Source organism: Carlito syrichta, unplaced genomic scaffold, assembly GCF_000164805.1.
Source record: "Carlito syrichta isolate Samal-C Ts95f unplaced genomic scaffold, Tarsius_syrichta-2.0.1 Scaffold304429, whole genome shotgun sequence".
Classification (NCBI taxonomy): Eukaryota; Metazoa; Chordata; class Mammalia; order Primates; family Tarsiidae; genus Carlito; species Carlito syrichta.
The window spans coordinates 36,692-57,266 of record NW_007248525.1 but is presented as its reverse complement, the minus strand read 5'-3'; the positions used below and the strand labels follow the sequence as shown (position 1 = coordinate 57,266).

Here is a 20,575-nt window from a genome sequence, read left to right as displayed (position 1 = left end):
GAACCCCCTCATGGTGCTGGACGGGGCATCAAGAGATGAGGGACACAAAGAGAACTGTCAGGGACAGGCTCCTGGGCAGCTTTTGATAAATGGAAGCTGTTTAAAGCCCCTTGCCACGTTATGGTGTCTTGATGACTGCAACGTTATCCAGGTACCAGGGAGCAAGTTGATATTTAAAAATGCAAATATATGTGATATGTGCTGCCTGGCAAATGTTATAGAAATTAACCACATTTGGCTTTCTAAGAACTCAATGATCTTTGTTATTGACCAAACCAGCCCAAAAGAAGATCCAAATTCTGGAAAACATGCCCTACTTTTAGATTCAGGATTTGGCACAACTTATACTTGTTAATTGAAAACAGCTGTCTTACTTCTCAAAAGAAGACATATGAGCACCCAACAGATACATGAAAAAATGCTCAGTCTCTCTAATCATCAAATAAATGCAAATTAAAACTGCATAAGATACCACCTAACTCCAGTCAGGATGGCCATTATCAATAACTAAAAAAACAACAGATGCTGGAGAGGATGTGGGGAAAAGGGAGCACTTCTACACTGCTGGTGGGAGTGTAAACCTGTACAACCTCTGTGAAAAACAGTTTGGCAATTCCTAAAAGATCTAAAAATTGACCTCCCATATGACCCAGCAATCCCCCTTCAGGGAGTATACATGGAGGAATTCAAATCATTCTACAAAAAAGGTACCTGTGCATGCATATTTGTTGCAGCACTATTCACAATAGCAAAAACATGGAACCAACTGCCCATCGAAAGTAGACTGGATTTTTAAAATGTGGTACATATACATGATGGAATATTACACAGCCATAAGGAAGGACAAAATTATGAACTTTGCAGCAACTCGGATGGATTTAGAGTCTGTAATACTCAGTGATCTATCACAGAAACAAAGAACTGAGTACCACATGTTCTCACTCATAAGCGGGCCCCGAACAATTATCATAATATTACAAGAAAGGAATTGGCAGTAGTGGAAACCTGCCAGGGGAAGGAGCAGGGGGGCATACTTCATCAATAAGGGTACCTGATCTCAAACCAGGTGACATGGGGACCAAAGTGAGGCCCAAACTTTACCTGTACAATGACCATTTGTATACCTAACCCTGAATTATACCCCACATCTTTAAAAGAAAAAAAGACAAGAAAAAGAAAACAGATGTCGTGATAGGGAGCCCAAACGAAATAGCATTTATTTGGGAAATAAAGAATTATAATTTGGGTACATTAAATCAGGGCCACCTTAAATATTGCCCCATGAGGCAGTGCAGGAAAAGGTTTATGTAGAGGGCTTCCACAAAAGTTATTTCCAGAGACAGTTCATTGGCTGGACAGAAATCCTTACTACAAGCCTGTTCTCAGTGGTTACTTAATTAGGGTGCTCCTTGCTGAGATATTGACTTCCGTTTTTATCCAGGTCTATCGGAACAGCCTATGGACTTTCCTCTAGCAGGTGCGGGTGCACTATTCTTACAGTCTCCTGACTCCACTTCAAAGCCCTAGTCTTATTTGCTTCATTTCCTTTCATAGACTTCACTGGAATATTTGTGGAAATAATAAGAATATGGAGTAAATTTGTAAGTACCCAAGGGAGAGCTCTGGGTGTGAACATAGTCTGGGAGAAAGACAGATCTGTGTTCACTTAGTTTTCTGAAGCATCGTCTGTGCTTGATCCAAAGTACAACTGCTTCCATCGCCTCATTTAGTCCTTGCTGCCCCCAGGAAGGAGGAATACCACTGTCCCCATTTACAGATAAAGAGCTGGGAGTACCAGGCCACCCTCCCCCCCATGTGGGCAGGCCAGCCTGGTCCAGTGGTCACGGTGGTGCCACTTTGCCTCTTGTCCCTGCATTGACTTCTATCTACGCTCTCTCTGAGGATGGCAAGGTATGCAGGAGAGGTCAGCTAGGAACAATCAATACCAAGGGTTTCACCGATCAGTAATTCTGATCCCACACCAGTGGAATCTCCCTGTGCACACAGGACTTTGAACTCAGACCTGGAGTTCCCTCAGGCCCTTTCCCACTCACACCTCAGGCTGGTGTGTTACCACTGAGAGCCTTTGTATCCTGCTCTGTAAAGTGAGAATAAAGACACCACTCCCTGGTGTTATCAGAAAGGGTTTAAACTAATCATTAAGGTTCCTAATAGTGTCACATGCTTATTGTTAGCGATGGTCATGGCAGCCATGTCTCCTCTTTGTCAATGCTCCTTTTATACCCAAATCCTCTACCCCCGGGGAATCGGGCCCTGTGGTGACCTTAACCTGCGAATCCCACGGCATCTCCCCCCGGAACATCACACTGAAATCATTCAAAAATGGGAATGAGCTCTCTGACGTCAAGACCAGCATGAAGCCCACAGGAAAAAGTGTCTCCTACAGCATCCACAGCACAGCCAAGATGGTGCTGGCCCCTGAGAACATCCAGGACATCTGCGAGGTGGTTTACGTTACCTTGCAGGGGAGCCCTTTTTGTGGGACTGCCTACTTGTCTGAGGCCAGCCGAGGTAGAGGACCCTGACACCTGGCCCACAGTGGCATCCAAGCTTCCCCCTATACCTCCTCCCCCACACCTCCCCTGTCTTTTGTTCCAGGGGTTGAGTTGACTGAAACTAATTTCTAACTGTCCCACCTATGTCCTAGATGTGCCGGTCACTTACTATCATTTTATTGGCAGCTGCCAGGTGACCATCCACCATGTGCCAAGAACTGTACTAGTAGTTTCATTTATTTCGCCCATAGCAATTCCAGTTAGTGAGTTCCTATTATAAGTCACATCCCTATGTGCTTGGATATTTCATTTATTTTGCTAGTTATGACATTCCACCTGCATGCCAGTGATTGAGCTTGTTGATTTTAGTCATTAGTACCCTAATAGAAGGTATCAGGCCTGGAGCACCTCCTGTGTGCATTGTGCCTAGTGATTTCATTCATATGTAGAGTACCCTCAATGTCTGAGCACCTGCTGCATGCCTAGTGCTATCCTATTGATGCCATCACCGTGATGGTAGGAGCCATGCTATGGAGCCTTCCTCTGTGGTTTGTGTGTGCCACTCACCAGGTCAGAGCTTCTGCCCTGTGCTGTTTCAGTTCTGCCCACCGTGAAGGTTACCCAGCAGCCCGTGAGGGCAGGGAACCAGGGGAACATCACCTGCCAGGTGAAGAAGTTCTACCCCTGAGGCCTTCAGCTGACCTCATTGGAGAATGGAAACATGTCCCGGACAGAAACGGCCTTGACCCTCACAGAGAACAAGGACAGCACCTACAACTGGACCAGTTGATTCCTGGTCAGCTCACCCACCCACAGGGACGATGTGGTACTCACCTGCCAGGTGGAGCATGACAGGCAGCCAGCAGTCAGCAGTGGCCTGGAGGTCTTGGCCCACCAGAGGGAGCCAGGCACGAGGGCACCCCTGATGAGGCCCCACTCAAGTTGACCCAGCTCTTGTACAGTTTAATAACAATGTCATCCTTTTTAATGATAAAAGTAGTCACTTATACTTGTTGTAGAATAATCTAGAAGTTTATATGTGTAGTCAAATTTTAAAGTCAGTTCCATTCTTCCAGACCCCACACTCCAAGAGTCACCACTCGTAGAAGACTGGTTCACGTCATGATAACTCTTTAGGCATAAATATATATGAAAGGAGGAAAGAGAGAGGGAAGGGCATCTGTTCACAGCATCCTGCCTCCTGCCTTCCTCCCTGGCAGTTGTGATGTCCCCCCTCTGGTCAGTTCACCCTCCCCTCATTGTGTCTAACCTCTGCCTCATCTCTGTTCCACCCTAAACTTTTCCATCAGCATCTGAAATCTTACCCCAGATGACTCTGGCATCTGCTGTGTGGAATTCCAAAAGGGACCTGGAGCTTAAGACTGGACCAGGCACCTAGGGACCATGCAGGGCTATAGCATGGGCCTCCTCTGTGTTCTGATTTGTGATAATTTACCAACAATAATCACAGTCTCTCTCTGCGCATTTACTATACACAAATTTATTTATTTATTTTATTTCGATAGCTTTAGGGAGTACAAGTAGTTTTTCATCTTGACCTTACATGTACCCTCCACTCTGTCTATGCATGTTGTACCCAATTAGTGATTTTTCGTCCCCCACCCTGTCCCACCCCTCCAAGTCTTCAGTGTCCGTTATATCATTCTCTATGCCTTTGCAGATTCTTAGTTTAGCTCCCTATTATAAGTGTGAACATGCGGTGTTTATTTTCTGTTCCTGAGTTATTTCACTTAGGATAATAACGGCTGAATAGTATTCCACAGTGTTTATATACCACATTTTCATTATCGACTGATCAGTTGATGGGCATTTAGGTTGATTCACATCTTCACAGTTCTAAAATGTGTTGTGATGAACATGCAGATACAGGTGTCTTTTTTCCTTTAGGTAGATACCTAGCAATGAGATTGCTGAATCACATAGTAGATCTACTTTTAGTTCTTTGAGAAATCTCTATATCAATTTCCAGAGAGGTTCAATGCAATCCCTATCAGACTACCAACATCATTTTTCACAGATCTAGAAAAAACAATCCTAAAATTCATATGGAACCAAAAAGGAGTCAGGTTGCCAAAGCAATCCCAAGCAAAAAGAATAAAGCTGGATCCATCATATTGCCTGACTTCAAATTATATTACAAGGCTGTAGTAACCAAAACAGCATGGTATTAATACAGGAGCAGACGCAGGACCAACGGGACAGAATAGAAAATCCAGAAATAAATCCGAGTACCTACAACCAACTGATCATCAATGAAGCAGGTGAAAACATATGCTGGGGAAAGGGCACCTGATTCCACAAATGGTGCTGGGAAAACTGGATAGCTACATGCAGAAAAATGAAACTGGATCTCCATCTCTCCTCACTTACAAAAATTTACTCAAGATGGATGAAAGACTTAAAGATCAGTCCTGAAACCAGAAAAATCCTAGAAGAAAACCTAGAAAAAACTCTCCTGGACATTGGCCTAGGCAAAGAATTTATGGCTAAAACACTCAAAACAAATGTAACAAAAATAAATGAGACTAAATTCAACTAAAAAGCTTCTGTACGGAAAAAGGAATAATCAACAGAGCATATAGGCAACCTACAAAATGGGAGAACATGTTCACAAACTGTATCTCTGACAAAGAACTTATATCCAGAATCTACAAAGATTTCAGATAAATCAGCAAGAAAAAGGCCAAAGTGGGCAAATGACACAAATAGACGTCTCTCATAAAAGATATACAAATGGCCAATAAATATATGAAAAAATGCTCAACATCACTAATCATCAGAGAAATACAAATAAAAACCACGATGAAATATCACTTTATAGCAATCAGAATGACTGTCATTAAAAAATCAAAAACAATAGATGCTGGCATGAATGCACAGAAAAGGGAATGCTTGTACACTGTAGGTGGGAGTGTAAATTACTATATACAAATTTATGTTCATCAAGGTCTCCTTTTCTGCTTCAATCACCCAGTGAGTTTGGAGTTTCACAGGAGTGGAAACCAGGACGTGGGGAGCAGTGGGCGGGGGAGGGGGTCGTTGAAGAAGTCTTGTCATTAGACCAGGTGATTAGGCTAAAAGAATCGAGGTAACTCTGATTCCTGAGGACAGGGCCACTACCAACCTACAAGACAAATCTGTGCTCATTAGAGAAATATTTCCCTCATACTGGGCATTGTCCCAGGGACCTGAAGTTGGCTAGAGACCCCTCTCTGTGACCAAATATGTCTTATTTCAGTCTCGTGTAACACCAGGAAGGTTCTCTACTACAGAAGACTTTTCAAAGGCCCAAGTTCCTTCGACATGCCCTATAGCATTGGTCTTGTCTGCTGGGTCACAAATGTATTCATGTCACTGTCTGCTGGAAGAGGAAAGATAGGAAGTGGAAGATAAACAATGTCCCTTACTATAAGAGGTATACGGAAGGTGAGTTCTCACGTGCACTGATAACTTAGCCATGTGTGCACATGCAGTTGCTAATGGAGTCCATATCTGGATGATCATATGTTTAAGGACATTTTTACAAAACCAATATCATTATCAAGTTAATAAACTTTCAAATTTTAAATCATTACAGTTAGGAAAATTCTTAAACTAGGCCCCTCATACCCTCCAAAATGAAGTACACATTCAAATTTCCCCACATTTTTTATAGCTGGTTTCTGGGCACTAATTCATCTTTAAATGCTTAGTAGAATTTTCAGGTGAACTATCTGGGCTTCAAAAACATTTTTGGATGTTTTAAAATTATGAATTCAGTTTTCTTGGTAGTCTAAGGCTACTCACATTATTCATTTCATAATGGATGAGTTGTGGTAGATTATGCTTTAGGAAGAATCTTTGGTTCATTTTAATTAAGGGGTCAAGTTTTTGTGTGTAGAATTGTTTCTAATATTTCCTTATCATCCTTTGGGTTTCCATGGGGTCTGTAGTAATATTCCCTGTTTCATTCTGTCATTAGGGTGTTTCACAATATTTCCAGCTTAATGAACCCTTCTTTATTGAGTATCGATCAATCCCAGCATATCAATGGACTTTAGGGTTTGTTTGTTTAGATAGCGAGGGACATTCTGGGTTCTCTCATTCTTTGACTCACTTTGATTTTGTAGGACCCTAAATTCCCTCTTTCCCCCACTTTTTTCTTCGTCCCCTAACCACTCCACTGCTAAAGACCACTTCTTCGCTTTGTTTTTTTCTCAGAAGTTATCACAATAAGTTGTGCTTGTCCTTTAATCACATCTGCCCTTTTAAAATATACACGCTCCTTTGTATTGAGTTCCTCTTGATGCTGTAACAAATTACCAAGAATTTAGTGGCTTACAACAGTACATATTTATTATCTTACAGTTCTGGGAGCCAGAAATCCATAATGAGTGATCAGGGCGGGGTTCCTTTTGGAGGATCCAGTGTGAGAATATGGTTCCTTGTCTTTTCCAGTTTCTAGAGGCTGCTGGCTTTCTTGGCCAACAGGCTCCATCTCCCTGGCCTCTGCATCCGTCCTGATATCTCCTCTCACTCTGACTCTCCTGCCTCCCTCTTCTCTAAGAACTCTTCTGATGACCTCAGACCCACCTGGTAAGCCAAGATAACCTCCCATCTCAGTGTTTTTCATTACTTACATTTGTAAAGTCCCTTTCACCATGTTAAGTGACATATTCACAGGTTCTGGGAACGCTATATCAACCATTTGAAATCAAGGCATGCTTCGGAATCCCTTCCTAGGATGTGCGCCCCGATCTGCAGGACACTTCCCCAGTATTTGAAATATTGCTGGTGGTGTTTCCAAATAACCCTGGGTTAGGATCCTGGCTAGCTGCCCTCTGTGTTTCCTGCACATGTCCTTGTGGCTAGGTAAGGATGTGGCAGCCTAGTGAGTGATAGTGCACTAGGATTTGGTGATGTTCTCTTGTGACTCACTGTTATTTTACAGTTTGGCATTCTCTCCTCAAGTAATACTGAGAGCTGCTTTTTTGTACAATTTCCTTTTGCTCTTTTGTTTCTCTTTTGATTTGGGAAGGATTTTTTTTTTCTTCAGATACGATTTTGCTTCAGAGGTTGTCCCCAGCAACCCAGAAGTTGACTGAAAATCTTTGAGTGCTTTCACCCAAATGTCCCCTCCCATATCTCAGGACCTTCAATTCCCCACCAGGGCCCCACCCCAGCTTAGCAGCCCATTGAATTTGAGATTCCTCCTCCTTTGTCCTCTGCTACAGATGCCCAGCAACAAAAGATCGATGCCCAGCAACAGCCATCCAACGCCATAGTCCTTGTAACGACCATTTCTCAATTCAATTCAAATGCTTGATGTCAAGAAATTTCCCTCTGTGGTGAGACCATTCAGTTCACTACCAGAAAGTTTTTTTTTTAACTGCACCACCGAAAACCAGGGCCTCACCCCTCTCCACCCACCACCAGTCCTGAAGTCCTCATTGCCAGTGAATGAAGTTTCTAGACCATTCCCAGAAGTCCTCTTTCCTGGAAGCCAGACTCTGAGTTGGACACAGGAATGCAGGAAGCATCCTGGAGTGTTGTCAGGGTCACCATGCATGAGAGAGTGAGGGCGCAGGACAGGACGAGGGAGATGCTGTGCCGAGGTATAAGCTGGAGGAATGACCTTGGGCAGTGCAGCCCTCATCAAGGGAGAAAAGGTCCAGAGACCCACCTGACTGCCACACATGCTGATGTCTCCACTCCTCCCTTAAGGATTCACCAGCACTGTTTTCATTATAAAAACACAACCTATTATTTTCATTTGCTTAATTTCAACAGCCAATACTGCTCGTTGTAAAAATGCAAAGACTCACAATATGTGTTTCCCCAGATCTGACTCTCTGGGTCCAACAGAAAGATTTCAGGTATTATTTGCATTGGGATCGAGGTGGGCTAGTTGATGTCTGAGGCCATCACAGGCATGAGGTTGATTTCCTTGACTCACCAGCATGTTTTCCAGCTACTAGGTTTCATTGGATCTGGCCCCTTGATGGTTCCCTACGTCCTGGAACATGAGGTCATCCACCCCACCATGGTCCTAGGAAGGGCAGCCTGCAGCTCTCTCCTGAAACCAGCTTCACCCCACCTGCAGACTCTTGGATAATAGTTACTACGACCCAGGGAGGCTGGACTTGTCCAAGGAACATGGTCTTAGGAATCATCCTTAGGGTCATCCATGATGGGCTCGCCTAGGTTTGGATCACCCTAATCTTGTGACCCTCCCTAAATTCTCTGAACCTCAGTTTTGCCATCAGAGTGGGGATAATGATCCCTGGCCCACAGAGTCGTGAGGATCACCTGAGGAATTCAGACGCCACACGTATGCATTTCTGAGTCCACATTCTGCCCACCTCGCCCCTCCAGGATGACCTGGCCGCCTGGGACAGGGCGAGGGAACAGGGAGCCTCTTGACCCTGATTCTGCCTCAGGCTGGAGCCAGGGAAGCCAGGGCAAGATGTCAGAGCATATGCCTAGTAGCCTCCGACGGGGAATGTGAAGGCCCCTGGGGTGTCCTCCCAGGTTGTCCCTCTCATGGTTCCTCCTGTCCCCTGACTTCCAGGCCGGACGCCGTCACCTTCTCCCACTGCCCAACTCCTCGCAGTTCTCCTTCTGGTCCCCAAGGTGCTGCTGGTCGTCAGTGTCGCTGCTGTCTATGTCCACCGGAAGCAGAGGGCCTGACTGTGAGTGCAGGGAGAGCGGGCAGGTCCAGGGATGCCCCAGAAGGGCAAGGTCAGCAGGAGGGCACAGCCCACTTGCCCCACAGGGTCAGGGTAGTGGACTTAGAGACGGTGACACACCCCCCTCAGCACCCTTGGGATTCTCATGGAACTCCTAAGAGGCTCCCAACTTCAGGAAGTCTGTGGGTGCTGTAGGAGGGGGGTTCCGTCAAGCGTGGTCAAGGATGTCCGCAGTACCCTAGGGGTTCCACGAATAATTAGGCCAAGTGGGTGGAGTGAGGGGCAACTGAGTGGATGTTCCCTTGCAGGCCATCTCTGATTATGTCCACACTGGGTCTCCATGGGACCAAAGGAATGCCTATGGCAGAGTAATGTTGAGAATCTCCAGGTGGGCTACTCTGAGGGCTGTGAACAGAAGGGGTGTGGGAAGGGGCGGCAGGACCCAGGAGTTGGGCTGAGCCAGCCGAGTTCTGTCACAGGGTTGCCTGTCCACCCACAACAGGCAGCATGGGAAAAGGCCAGCATGGGACAGAACAGGCTCTCAGAAAGGACGAGCAGATGATTACATGTGAACATGTTTCCCCACAGCACCTTTCTTCCTCCACTGCCACAGGGGAACTTCAGTCCCCTCCTTCCTTCCTTGAGGGGCTCAGCCGGAAAGAAGGAACTGGTGAGAAGCTTCCACAGACTCGAACCCAAACGTCTCATCTCCCAGGACATCTGCCTCCCTTCTCAAGATATCCTGTTGATCCTTCAAACAGACTTCATGCCCTCACAGCTGTGTCTTCATTTATGGTTCTGAGCAGGGGCCATGGCATCGGGCTCTAAAGACTGACTCAGGACACCTCCCTAGGTTGTGAGAAACAAGCCAAATCCAAACACATCAGTAGCATCTCTTGGCCTTCACCTTGGATGGTCACAAACTACAGGCTCCAGTAGTTTGATTCCTACCTACCCCAAGTCCCAGCCTTCCTCCTGAATATAATCTAACCGGCCTCCCTGTTTTCAGAAAAACGTTATTCTCCTTCTTTGTCTCAGTGTCCTACTCCTCACACCCAGAAAAAATTGCTTTCTCCTCTCTGTGGTGGCAACACTGTTCTATCATCCTGCAGTCATCCCAATTCTATTGTTCAGGGTAGACATGCCATGACAGTCCAAAACCTTGGAATCTTTCTTGACTTATTTCTCCTTTATACCTCATATTCAATTCTGCCTTTCCAATGCTTATTCCACAAGTGACATGGTAAATGTTAACAAGTGACACTCTGAAAGGGGGAAAAAAGCTGATTTGTTCTGCTTGCCCATTCCTATAGTGTAAATACTCCAACACCTTGAACAACTACCATAATACCATAAGAAAAGGGTTGACAGTAGTGGGAAACTGTGTGGGGTGGGGGGTGGGGAGGTGGGATTGACAGTAGTCGATATCTGCCTGGGGTAGAGGGGGCACAGCTCATCAACATGGGTACCTACACAATGAATATTTTGTATACCTCACCCTAAATTGTACCCCACAATTTAAAAATAAAAATTAGAAGAGGAAAAATAAGTAAATAAATAAATAAATACTCCCAACGTGGCCAATTTCAAGCTCCCAACAGTTTACTAGCCAGCTTGTAAAGTTCCTGAAAATTTAACATTCGACTCCCAGGGACCAGTCCAAGCCTGCCCCAGCTCACCACGGAGTCACATTTGTGACCTACACACTTCCCACTTCCACCACGCCTGCCTGGTCCCAGCCAGCATCCTCTCTTCCTGGACCATGGCTGTAGCCTCTACTGGCTTCCGTTTTTCAGCCACAGTGATTTTCTGGAGAAGTCAAATCACCTCAGTCCTTGACTCCTTCCCTAACGTGCCTGTGAGACTCCTCTCTCCCTCCCTTCAAGTCTCTGCTTAACTTCACTTTATTAAAGGCACCTTCTCTAAACCACCTATATAAAATATCAATTCCCTTCTCTCCCCCTAGCATTCCAATGCCTCCTAGCCTGATTGATTTTTCTCCTTCGCTCTTATGACTGTCTGAATTACACTGAACACAGGTGGTTCTCACTTTCCATGGCAGTGCGGGGTTGTAAAAATGACAGTGCAGACACTGAAACCGTGGCGAGCAATCTCCATAGCCAATGGGAGAGTAATGACTGTGCTGTGACTTTCACATTTTTGTCAAAATATTCAAAACTGTCATGCTACCAGTTACATATGCAGAGAGCTATGAAAAAGTAATAAAATGAACATATATTAGTACGCTGTAATTGGAAACACTAGAAACATCAAGAGTTCAAAGATTGTGTTTCTTTGTAAGAACTTAGCAAGGGTAGTTGGAGCAGTGCTTGCTTTCTTCTAATAAATTTATGATATGGAGCAAGCACATGACTACCTCGGTGAATGATCACCCTCCTTTCTGAGTTTGGATTCACTTTCAACATTTTATCCTTTGCATTTTCAATATTGTGAAATCTCTCCAAAAGTTCTTTTCATGTGAAGGTTTTTGCTGGTGTCACTTCCTCTAAGACATCTTCATCCTTTTTGTCACCACCCCTTTCCCATTTATGGTGAATCTGCCTTTAGTAAGTCCATCTGTCTGCCAATCTGAAGTCTTTCAAACACTATCAGAATCAATATTGTCACAATCAGCTATTTATACTTCTGAAACTCACATATAATCTGAATTTCACTTCCAGCATTATCACGTCTCATTTCTTCACGACACTTTCATCTTGGTTGCCAATTTCCTCTTTCAATTATTCATTTCTGTAGAATGTCATGTGTGCTCATCACAGGGAGACAAGGAGGCAATTCGACTGCAGGCTCTACTGTGAGTATGAGATGCAGAGAAACCGGTCACCAAGAGACTTTGAAAGAAGTGGCGTGATTGGTCACTGATCATGATGAGCTCTTGTTATTTCCATAGTGATTTGTGGACTGAAGAGCTAGCCCTGAAGTCTGTACTTTACGCAAATTATTCACAGTAAATGTACTGTGGTAATTAAAATTTGAAACTTGTGTTTGGGAACTGGTGTCATTTAACTAAATTATGGTAACTGAAATTCATGCATATCAGCGCCAAAGGGAGAAGTGCCTGTATGTGTTTGTCTGTCTTCCTCAAATAGAAGGCCATTTCTAACAGAAACGGGACTATCGGTATCCTCAGTTGTCAGAATAGTGCCTGCCACATAACAGGCCATCAAGTTTTTTTAGAAAATAAATGAATGAAGGCATCATTGAGGCCACTGGTTTCTACTAGATGTTGAATTTCAAAATGTTTTTTCATTCTATCACCTGACTGTTGTATTCTCAAGCTCTTTCTTTCGAGACTGTTCGCTCTTCTTTCTGTTTAAAAAGTCCCATCAAAAATTCAACATCTTCTAGAAAGCAAGAAGATGCTTTAAAAAAAAATCCCAAACCCCAAACCAAGACTACATTGATCGGAGTACATCAAAGGGGCACCCAAGCCAGTAGAATGAGCTCCCAAAAGCCAAAGCTGGAACACTTTCAGCAACAAAATAAATAAAGTAGTAATGAATTATAACCCAAAATATAAAATAAATATGAGTCCATACTGACATAAATAAATGATTGAATAAATCAGTAAATGGCGGGAAAGAGAAAAGTCTCCTGTGCAGAAGAGTCCCAGATAATTTATGCAGATACTTCACCTTAAAGGAGGTAGAACATCACACCTACTCCCGAAGTGCGGCTTTCTTCCAAAGACTGCAGTGGGGAAAGAAGGGAGAAAACATAACTTTGCAGTGGAGAAACCCTACAAATACTCCTTCAGCCAGATGATCAAGTCCTCATCCACAATCATAAATAAACGTTAATGTAATACATCTTGTCAACATGATTCAATGTGATGGATCTGACACTCTTCCCCTTCCCTACCTCCCCAAAACTCACAGACCCAGTCTAATCATGAGAAAAACAACAGACAAATTCTCATGAAGGGACATCCTAAAATATCCTGCCCAGTACTCCTCAAAACTGTCAAGGACATCAAAATCAAGGACAGTCTAAGAAACTGTCACAGCCAAGAGGAGCCTAAGGAGACATGACAAGTAAGTGGACAAGTAATCCTGGATGGAATTCTGGAACAGAAAAAAAGACATTGGGTAAAATGAAAAGAAATCTAAATAAACTATGAATTTTGGTTAACCATGATGTATTAATATTGGTTCATTAATTGTAACAGATGTATCATACTAATGTAAGATGGTAGTAATGGATCTGTGCAAGGGTATATAGGAACTTTTCTCAATTTATCTGTAAATCTAAAAACTGTCCTTAAAATGGTCTCTTTTTAAAAATTCAACATCTTGTCCTCAACTAGCTTTCTTTGCCTGTTGTACTTCCTTGGGGAACAACACAAGAAAGTGTGTGGTAGGGACACTTGGTTAATATTGCCAAGTTTCATCTCACTTCACAAGCCTGAGGTTTTCTTTCCTCTCTTCCTTCCTCTGTCATCATTTACCTGATATAATCCCAGGCATTGACACTCAGAGATCCCAGAGAAAGCTGTTTCTCCACACTTCATACACTCATCCTAAACTTACCTGATTAATAAAGCCCAATACAGACCAAATGGGGTCAAAGAACTTCAGGGTGAGGAGGGGTAGCTTTGAGGACTTGACAGTGAGTAAGCGAATGTGAGTCTTGAGCCCAAGGATTCACAGGAAGAAAATGTTCCCAAGAGGAGCATAATGAATGCTGTCGTGCACCAACCTGCAGCAGGTGGTCCTCAGACATCAGCCTTTTTTGGGATTCTTTCAGTTGAAGACAGCCGCCTTGCTCAGGTGATGTCTGGGAACACGCTGCACCCCATGATTGGTCAACCTAGCAGTATAAAAGCCTACCTCTCTCATCCTAACACAGAACAACTCTGAAGGAACATTCTAGTGACAGGTTGCATGTGAGCTCAGCTGTCTTCATTGGGATTTCATTGTTGCTCAACTTCTCTTTCTACCTGATCCTACTCCGACTTCCCCATTCCATGGACTTTGATCCTAGAAGTACTCCCTGAAAAACGACCTGCTTATTCATCTTCACCTCAGAGTCTGCCTCCCAGGGAACCCAGCCTGGGACAAAGAGACTGTAGTAGGTATCAGAAAAGGGGGAGTACCTTGGTCTCTGACAGAGCAAGTCAATAGTGGAAGGTTGTTTCTATCACCTCAAAAGCAACAAGAATCCACAAAAGTGTTAATGCAAAAGAGGGGTCTAATCAGAGCTGTACTGGCAAAAGACTACTTCAGATGAAGGAGAAAGAGATTACAAGGAGTAAATGAAGATGGGAGTAGCCTAGTTAGGAAGCAATTGTTTTCATTCAGGTAAGAGATGATGTTGGAGATGGAGAAAGAGAAGGATTCAGAAAGGAATGAGGAATTGAATACAGCCGGGTGGGGAGAGACATGAGTGTGAAACCCTAGAATTAAAGAAACCAGTAACTAATAAATTCTTGAGTTCACAGGATGGCAGATAAGATACAACTTGTCCAAATGCTGAAACTCCCTCCACTTGTAACATAACAAAACTAGTTAAAATCTGTTGGAACCAGTATGGTCAACTAGAGTTTGCATGGAACAAGCTTGCTGACATCACAACCTGAATTTCCACCACGTTTCATTCTAACTCCCCCAGAATTTGCCCATGGGACTCATGAGGAGCCATGAAGAGATAACTGTGCATGCCAGAGGACTTTCCAGACCTCCCCATTTCTTCCACCAATCACCCACTAATTCCAAGACCCAACTCCTAAACTTTGTTTAATAAAATTACTGCCTTAAAGCGAGCAAAGGGAGACAGATTTGAACAGGACTCCTATCTTCTTGTAAATCAACTTGCAATAATAAGTTTTCCTTTTTCTCAAAAGCCATATGTCATAGTATTGGCTTCTCGCATATCATGAAGCAAGTCCCTTTCACTTGGTAACAAGTGGATGAGTGGAGCATATAGGACATGGGTCTCCTTCTGGCTTGACCAACCGAGTGGATGATGGTGTCAAACATCAAACAGGCATAGGGTGGGAAAAGATGAGGTTTATGTGTGCAGATCTGGAACTCAGATATGAGTATTGAAGTATACCAATGTGGGTGTCAAGAAGGTTGCAGGAGATATAGGCCTATATCATGGGCTTAAGGTTACTCAGCTCCTAGCAGGGGGCTTCAGGATTTGAACCTAGATTGTATGTGGCTCCAAAGCTGGTGCTCTTGGACACCAATCCATTATATTCACCCTCCAAAGAGCTTAGAGTCTAATGAAAGGCGAGGAGATTCCTGGGATGGAGGAAAGAGTGGGGTGATAAGGGTTGGAGGACTGTTCCTATCCAGTTCTCAGCAGGGGCCACAGGTGGGCATCCCTACATAGAATTCACCATTCCAGAACAATGGAGTAGAATGGTGACATCACAAGGGGAGGGGGAATCTTGTGGTCTCATAGAGGATGTTCAGGACCTGCTTTGCTTTGACTCCCTGCTCTAATACCTCTCCTACCTAGAGGAGGAGGTAGGGGTCATGAGGAGGCAATGGAGAAACAACCATAGTAACCAGGGTCTGGCTATGGACACTTGGACATCAGTCACCAGCTGTGTGTGGGCTGAGAATTCCTAGACACAACCTTTGTGTTGGGAAGAGCCCATTCCAGGCCTGAGAAAGGAGGAGCTCAACAGGCTGGTTCCCCCCTTTTTCTGCAAGTATTTCTTCTTCCCTATCCCCCCCGCCCCATCCCCCAGAGCAAGCCACATGCCCAGCACAGACAAGAGAGGTAGGCCTCACCCTCCCAGGTGCTCTTCCAGGCATGTTGCTTTCTCTCCCAGAGAGGGTGTTCCCACAGCTCCACCTTTCCCACAGGACCCCTCCATCCTCTAAAGCACAAATCATCACCATTCTCAGAACTCTACTATCTTTCTTAGCCACACTTGGTTCCTCTGCAGGAAGGAAAAAGGAAGAAGCTCCTAATTTTGTATGAAGGAACCCACAGAAAAGCCAAGCACCTGCAGCAGACACTGCATCAGGGTTCATATTTGATCTCTGATACCTCTGAAATGAAGGGAGGGGATCCCTTGTAAAGTCTGACTCTATCATCAAGAGGGCGAAGCCTTCTGCAGCTGTGCAGGAGGCCCAGCTCAGTGAGGCCCAGATCTTGAGTTCATGCAGAGACTGGGCCTACACTGCCCTGTGAGGTTCCAGAAACCTCTGGCCCAGCCCACGTCTCTAGTGCTCCTAGGCAGGCAAAGGCTGTGAGGCTAGGGAGAACCTGTGAGTTAGGATGAGGCTCGGCTGATGGCCCCAGCCTGCAGGTGTCAAGCCCCTCAGCCCCAGCGACACCAGACATTCCAGCAGCATCTTCTCAACTTGCAGGAACCTTGTCTGTCCCAACTTACAGTCACAAAGGAAGAGTCCCAGTCTCCTGACCTTTCCTCTCATCACAATCCCCTTTCTCTGACATCATGGAGGCAGGAACTGTCCTCTCTCTACAGAGTGCAGAGTCCAGGGCCTCTCCAGGACAGGTCTTCAGACAGAAGAGGCTCCAGGGGCCACCATGACGCCCATCCCTGCCTCCCTGATGCAACTGTCTCTGCCTTCCCTACTGCTGTCCTTGCTGCTGGGACTTCCAGGTGAGTGGGCCCCCCCTTCCGCCTGTCTGGTGCGTTCTTCCCACCAGTTCCCACAGAATTTCTTTTGGGGATGGTTTTCTCTGTCCCACTCCAGATCGAACAGACTAGACTGGGGTTGCCCCCAGATGACAAAACCTCCCAGTGGCTGTGTCTGTTCCACACAACTTTGTTCAGGTAATGGACTCACACACTCGTGGTCACAGGACTGGGCACAACACCCATTCCAGCTCCCACCAGCCTCTGAAAACAAAGAATCTGTTTTTTAATTTATTACCACTACAAAATGCTACCTGCTCAGTCGGAAAAAAGGTGTGTTGGAAAACATGAAATTATAAACCAAGAAAATACTCTGCAGCGCCACCACCCAGAAATAACCATTGTTACACTTTTGCAGATGCTTGAGTGCTCATGGAGCATTCATCAGAAGTGGTCACTACATGTGTCTCCAAGTCAGTGAGGGAGGCTGAGCCCGGCCCACTCTGCCTCTACTTGCTGAAAAGTCCAAATAGGCGTGCGGAGCCTCTTCCTTAAAGCCCACTGGTCCATGTTGGTAATGGTTTTGAGTCCCAGTTACCACAGCAGGCAGCTTGAAGGGTTGAGATCTAATGGAAGAGAAAGTGAGATCATTATCTGAGTATGACCAAGGAAGAGGGAAACCAGGATGTTTGAAGAGAGAATAAAATGTATGAAACACCCAGGCTCACTGGAAAAGTTTAGCAAGCACCCATTTTATACACTCTCTTCCAGAAAACAGAAGAAGGAAGAACACTTCCCAACTCATTTTATGAGGTCATCAGTCTCTTGATAATAAAACCAGATAAAGACTGTACCAAGCCAAGAGCATGCAGAGATTCGTGCCTGTAATCTCAACACTTTGAGAGGCTGAGGTGGTAGAGTCTTTTGAGGCCAGGAATTCGAGATCAGCCTGGGAAACATAGCAAGAATCTGTCTCTACAAAAATAGAATCTGTCTCTAAAAAGTAAAAAAATTATCTGGACATGTGGTATACACCTGCAGTCCCAGCTACTTGGGAGACTGAGGCAGGAGAATTGTTTGAACCCAAGGGTTTGAAGCTGCAGTGAGCTATGATCCCACCACTGCAGTCCTGCCTGGATGACAAAGTGAGACCCTGTCTCTAAAATAAGTAAATACACACAAACACATATACTATATAGTTATATGTAATATATATTTATATATTATATATATTTACATATATGTGCAAACTTTTCTTGCTTTTATGGATGAAAAATCCCTTTTCCAAATGTTACCTTCTGTTTGATGCCAAGATTAGCAAAGGCTGTAGTGATTACTTATCTACTTTTCCATTTATTTAAATTGGATTAAAGAAAAGTCAGCTTAAAAGGATAAATGAATGTTTTATATGCATCAAAATCAAAAGAGGTGATTTAATGATAGCTGATGTACTAGAATTGATACTTGGCCTGAAATTATTCATAACTTGCTTAAAGTGGATAAGTGTATAAAATATCACTTCAGGAATTCTCAATTTACTTTGAAATCACTGTGCCTGAGCTACATAATGTCCTTAAAGACCAACCAGAGAGGTGAAAAAGTCATATTTATTGCTAAATCAAAGACAGAACTCCTGTGCCTAGCTTGCTGGATCAAGGTTCACAACTTTGATGATAGTGTTCCTTTCTCATCCTGTGGCTCCCAGAAGCCTTTATTCTTTAAGTTACTCTTACAGCAAACCAACAGTAACAAGTAAATTATAATTATAAATTTTTTCTGAATCTGGTCTTAGGCTCCCTCTTGTCCTCACAATCTGTCAATTTTTTTTTTTTTTTACAACCTTTTAGAAGAAAGGAAGAGGGGTAGGATCTGTGGATTTAAGAATATTCCTTTTTCTCTTTTGCACAAAATATCAAGGTTATATGATGTACATTTTGTAAATTACTAAATTAAGCAGTGCTACTTAGCACAAATTGAAACCTAAAATTTTCTCATTTTGCCTTAATTATAGAAAAATGATAAACCTGGTCAGAAACAGTGGCTCACACCTTGTAGTCTCAGTTACTCTGGAGGCTGAGGCAGGAAGATTCCTTGAGCCCAGGAGTTTGAGGTTACTGTGAGCTGTGATTGCACCACTGGACTCCAACCTGGGTGACAGAGACTCTGACAGAAGAAAGGACAGAAGGAAGGAAGGAAGGAAGGAAGGAAGGAAGGAAGGAAGGAAGGAAGGAAGGAAGGAAGGAAGGGAAAATCAGAAAACAAGTATCAATGATTTTAAATATATATAAATATACATATATGTATATAAAAGAAAGTTAATATTTTTAAAATTCTGCAAAGCAAATTAGAAAATTCTTTAAAATCATTTGTTGCAGAAACATCGTTAATCATGAAAATACATTTTATGCATAAAATATATTACTGATAAATTTCAAAACTTACTTTTTAATTTTTTTAAGAGATGAGGTTTTATTAAGTTCCCCAGGCTGTTCTTGAACTCTTGAGCTCAAGGGATCCTCTGGCTTCAGCCTCCCAAAGTGCAGGGATTATAGGCATGAGCCTCTCCATTCAACCGAAAACTCACTTTTTACTTTGAATTTTTCTGCCCTAGGTTTGTGGACAGGGTCTGAATGTGGCTGCTTGAAAAAGGAATAGGCCAATGTTCCAAACATTAATGAGCATTAGTTTCATTATGGGGTTTAATCAGCATTTTATAAATAAATGACATAATTTTCATCATTATTTATCACTTCTCTGTTGATTTTGAAGGTAGTATCTTTTAATTTAGGGCACATTCATTTCAACTGTTTTTATCCTGATTAAGAGGCAAAGAAGAAAATGAGCAGCATGGCTGAGATTTTCTCCCAGGCATCTCTTTCACACTCCATGCCTGGCCACACCCTTTGAGGAAGTGCCTTACTCTGAGGGTCCCTGCCCTCGCCACCCCTCAGGCAGGTTCTCTGCCTCCAGGAATGACAAGGGTAAGGGTGTCTACTGTGTCTACCATCAACACAGCCTCCACTGAAGCTACCTGAAATCCACTTCCATTTGCTGACTCTTGCAGCTTCTGCCTAGACAGGAATTGAATCTCTGTGTGGGTGAGGTTAGTCCCCAGATGCCCTTTATCATTTTTCCAACACAGGGCCAAGCACTCTGTCCTCTGAAGCCCAAGTCTCCTAAGCCTCTTCAGGTCTGCACAATCTCTAATCTCCCACTAGGGACTGGAAGGTGATTGGTGTTGCAAGCAGGGACCTGCGTGGCCACACAATCCACTCCAGGACCATGTCTGCCACACTGGAAGGCAGTGAGTGGATGTGATCTCCCACCATGGCCTTAAGCTGCGTTCGGGGGAATTTCAAACCAAAAGGAGCAGTCTTGTTTATCAGTCTCCTCTAAGGCCTCGCTTGTTGAAATCCACTCAGAAGGAGCTGACCTCCAACCATATTGACTCCCATTCCTCAGGTCTGGACTCATATCTCCAAATCTAACAATGCTGTTCACTTTTGGTCTTGAGCCATCCTTTCTCTTACCCGTCTTCTGACTTAACTTTAGAAAATGCTGTGATAATTCAGAGATCCATCAGGACAGCTGAGCTACCGCAGTGATATTTCAAATCCAGCCATCTTCCCTGCTGTCTATACCACTGCATGTTTAACAATATTTCTGCTGCCCTCTTCTCCAGATCTAGAGGCACCATGCTGCCTGACTTGCCCACTTTTAAGAAGAAATAAACCTCAATTTCCAATTCAGTAATGATAACTATTTGTTAGGCCCCAAGAAATAAGTGA

At 44.0% G+C, this 20,575-nt stretch overlaps 1 pseudogene; it reads left to right on the top strand.

Annotated features, from left to right (window-relative positions):
• The window catches only part of LOC103262285, a 19,695-nt pseudogene extending 16,233 nt beyond the window's left edge, over window positions 1-3,462 (top strand).
• The last annotated feature ends 17,113 nt before the right edge of the window (window positions 3,463-20,575 follow it).